Source organism: Bison bison, unplaced genomic scaffold (genome assembly GCF_000754665.1).
Source record: "Bison bison bison isolate TAMUID 2011002044 unplaced genomic scaffold, Bison_UMD1.0 scf7180017849238, whole genome shotgun sequence".
NCBI lineage: Eukaryota > Metazoa > Chordata > Mammalia > Artiodactyla > Bovidae > Bison > Bison bison.
The window spans coordinates 11,846-16,276 of record NW_011479811.1 but is presented as its reverse complement, the minus strand read 5'-3'; the positions used below and the strand labels follow the sequence as shown (position 1 = coordinate 16,276).

Genomic DNA, 4,431 nt, shown 5'->3' with positions numbered 1-4,431 from the left:
GGTGACAATATACAGCTTTGATGTACTCCTTTTCCAATTTGGAAACAATCTGTTGTTCCACGTCCCCTGTTCTAACTGTTGCTTCTTGACTGGCATACAGATTTCTCAGGAAGCAGGTAAGGTGATCTGGGATTCCCATCTCTTGAAGAATTTTCCATGGTTTGTTGTGATCTACAAAGTCAAAAGCTCTGGATTAATCAGTAAAGCAGAAGTAGATTTTTTCTGGAATTCTCTTGCTTTTCCCATGACCCAGTGGATTTAGGCAATTTGATCTCTGGTTCCTCTGACTTTTCTAAATCCAGCTTGAACATCTGGAAGTTCACGGTTCATGTACTGTTGAAGCCTGGCTTGGAGAATTTTGAGCATTACTTTACTAGTGTGTGAGATGAGTGCAATTGTGCAGTAGTTTGAACATTCTCTGGCATTGCCCTTCTTTGGGATTAGAAGGAAAAGTGACATTTTCTAATCCTGTGGCCATTGCTGAGTTTTCCAAATTGGCTGGCATATTAAGTACAGCACTTTCACAGCATCATCTTTTAGAATTTAGAAGTCCAGAATAAATGTGCTGGCAGGGCCATGCTCCTCCTGAAGGCTGTTAGGGAGGCTCCTTCCTTGCCTCTAGTGGCCCCTGGCAGCATTATTCCAACCTCTGTTTCTGTCTTCATATGACTGTCTTTGCAATGCTTGTGTCTGTGTCCACTCCCCCTCTTGTAATAAGGACCAGTTGCGTGGATTATAGCTCATCCCAGTGGCCTTACCTTAACAATCAAATCTACAAAGACCTTGTTTGCAAGTAAGATCACATTCATAGTGTTAGGGCTTCAGTATCCTTTTGGGGAACACAGAGGGAAAAAGGCTTAAAAAGTGAAGCTGAATATAAATGTTAACAGAGTGCAAGAAACTAATGCTGAAACCCTGTTGAGGACACTCTCATGAGCCCATTCTTGTTTTTGAATGTTTCATGTAAATGCAATCATATCTTCATGTAATCTTTTCCCTGGATTCTTTCACTTAGCATAATGCTTTCATAGCTTATTCACATTGTTGCATGTAACTGTACTCCATTCCTTTTTAAAAATATAATTTTAAAAAATTTTTGTTTATTTATTCACTGTGTCAGGTCTTGGTTGCAGCACATGGAACCTTCATTGTGTGCCCAATCTCTCTAGTTGTGGCATGCAGCCTCAGTAATTGTAGCACACAGGCTCTCTAGTTGTGGCACATGGGCTGTGGAGCAGGAGGGCTCAGTAATTGTGGAGCCCAGGCTTAGCTGTTCCATGGCATGTGAAATCTTAGTTTGAAAACTAGGGATCATACCTGTGTCCCCTGCTTTGGAAAGTGTATTCTTAACCACTGCACCACCATGGAAGTCCCTACTCCATTCTTTTTTTGGCTAAGTAATACTCTATTATATGTATATATACATCGTGTGTGTGTGTGTGTGTGTGTGTGTGTGTTATCCATTTATTAGTTGTCCATTTGGGTTGTTTCCACTTTATTTTACTATTATGAATAATGATGCTTTACAATTCATGTAGAATTTTTGGATTGAACATGGATTGTCAGTCCTCTTAGATATATACCTAGGAAGTGAAATTACTGCATCATATGGTAATCTATGTTTAACTTTTTGAGACAATGCCAAACTGTTTTCTACTGCAGTTGTGTCATTTTACTTCCTCACCAGCAGTGGACGAGGGTTAAATTTATCCACATACTCATCAGTATTTGTTATTTTGTTTAAAAAAATAAATAAATAAAACCCAGGGAGTATGAAGTGGTATCTTGTTTTGATTTGCATTTCCCCAATGACAAATGATGTTCGTTATTTGTTTTCATGTATTTATTGGCCATTTGTGTATCTTATTTGAAGAAACTCCTATTCAAATCTTTCACTCATTTAAAAATAGGATTATTTGCCTTCTTGTTGTAGAGTTGTAAGAGTTCATTATATATTCTGGATATGAGATCTTTATCAGGTTGGCAATTATTTCCTCCCATTCTTTAGGCTGTCTTTTCACTTTCTAGATAGTGTTATTTCTTTAATGGGAAAATGTTTTAAATTTTGATTAAATATGATACCTGTTTTTCTCTGGTGCTTTTGATATCATATATTAGAAACTGTTGTCTAATCCATGGTCATGAAGATTTGCACTGTTTTCTTCTTTTAACTCTTACATTTAGGTCTTTGATCCGTTTTGAGTTAATGGTTTTATATCATGCAAGATAAGCATCCAAATTTACTATTTTGCTTGTGAATATCCAGCGGTCCCAGCACTATATGTTGTTTCTATCCATTAATCTGTTACAGACATTCTTCATGGCATTCTTTATCCTTTTGTTTATATTCCACATATATACAGACAGCTCTCTAGTGTTGAAGTAGACGATTGCCTGCCCTCTGGGATCCCTGGCATGTTCCTCCCGTCCATGTCCATCAGCTCAACCAGGGTCACTTAGGAACTTCCTAGCCTTCATTCCTTCCCAAAGCAAGAGCAAGAATCAGATGTTTCTCATTATATTTGAGTCTTAGTTTAAAACTATCCATTGTTCACATGGGGCACTTTGTCATTCTGTTTTCACATTTATTTTCACCAGTGACCATCCCTTTTCTCAGAGGAGTGACAATGGCAGGATATTTCTCTGTTTACTCTAAGAGTGTATCAAAAAGTGAACAAGAAAAAAAGCAAGATACCCTATCAGGGCCTCTGCTGAGATCTGCACACAACTCCTTAAACCAAAATGGCCTTTGCAGCTGAGGAAATTTCAAGCCTTAGCATTTGGCATTGGTGTTCCTGTTAGTGTTTGCAATGGCATTCATGCAGGGTTTGTGGACTGAGTTGTTGCTGATCATTTTTCTTTTTACACATCTCATTAGTGACCTCAGGGCTTCCCTGGTGGCTCAGCTGGTAAAGAATCTGCCTATAATGTGGGAGACCTGGGTTTGATCCCTGGTTGGAAGGATGCCCTGGAGAAGAGAAAGGCTACCCACTCCAGTACTGTGGCCTAGAGAATTGCATGGACTGTATAGTCCATGGGGTCACAAAGAATCAGACACAACTGAATGACTTTCACGTAGTGATCTGAGGTCATCAGTAGCCTGAGAATCTCTGGCTGGGTAGCCAATAGGCAGAGGATACTGTAGGGAGAGACCTGGAAGTGCATAGCTGTATTAGAGATGGGCTTCTGTTGGTGTGTGAAGACGGTGGTGTTGGGGATAAAGCAAATGTGAATAAAGAGATAGGGAGGCACACCTAGGACTGATGACACAGGCTAACCTGGCTCACTTACCTGCACCAGACAGCTGATTCTCTCAGGCATGCATGGCACAGGGGTGACTCTCTACTCCATGATCATATCACCAGTTCTCAGCCCACAAAGACCTATTTGCCTTTTGAGAGTCACATAAAATAAAAATCTCCAATCTGCTTAAATCTTTAAATTTATCCCTGAATTGAAAAGCCATACCCTTGCTTACCCTGTGAGTTGGTCAGCTAGTGAGAAAACTCCTCCTTGGGAGGAGACTTTCTGAAGGACCTCTATGGGCCCTAGGGAACCAAGTCTCCAATGACAGTCTCTTTGGACCTGCAGAAACATCTGCATTCAAGCTGCTAGGGGGCGACAATCCCCTGCTGGTACAGAGGGCCAGGTCTGCACTAATGTCTTCCCTCCTTGCCATCACACACCTGAGTGTGTGGGTGCATGGTTGTTTGCCGGTGGGGTCAGGAATGAGACAGCAGCATCTGTGTTCAGTGCATATAGCAAGTGGATGAAGAAACATCTGCAAATACTGATTTCTTTGAACACAATGTGACTGTCCAGTACGTTTGTTTCTTCCGTTCAGTTCAATTCAAACAAATCAATTTAAACAACTGCCCTGGGGCGGTTCTGCCCTTGGTTCACTGGGGAGTCCAGGGGATGAGAGGAGAAATGGTCCTCATCTGCTTTCAGGAGTAAAAGCAGTTCAGGGACAGGACGGAGTCAAAGGCAGTCTGAGGTCAGGTGGAAAACACCTAAAATTAACAGTGGCTGTTAGGCTCCGCGGAGAGGGGAGTTCAGGGACCACCATGTAACAGAGGAAGCTTTCAGGTGGGAGATTTGCCTGGCACGCCTCTGAGGTTGGTAGATTAGGCAAGGTGAGGGAGAAAAGAAGGGAACGCGTGCCCTGAAGCAGCAGCGCACTTGAAATGAATGTGATTATCACTGCAAGGGACTAAGTGTTATTTACAGTGTGTCAGGAGGGACCTCACCAAAGGCATCAGGCAGCTAGCTGCAGAGCAGGTATAGCACGAACAGGGCGCCCAGCAGGAGGGCGGCCAGGCCCAGCTTACACCAGGTCCACAGCACTGCCTTGGGCCACCACCACAGTCTGGCCAGTGACCACGTAGGCGCACGGGCAGCCAGTCACTCCGCCACACTGCGCAGCCTCTC

The 4,431-nt window shown here is 42.6% G+C and overlaps 1 pseudogene; it reads right to left on the bottom strand.

Annotated features, from left to right (window-relative positions):
- Positions 1-4,327: 4,327 nt before the first annotated feature.
- The window catches only part of LOC104993470, a 2,257-nt pseudogene continuing 2,153 nt past the window's right edge, over positions 4,328-4,431 (bottom strand).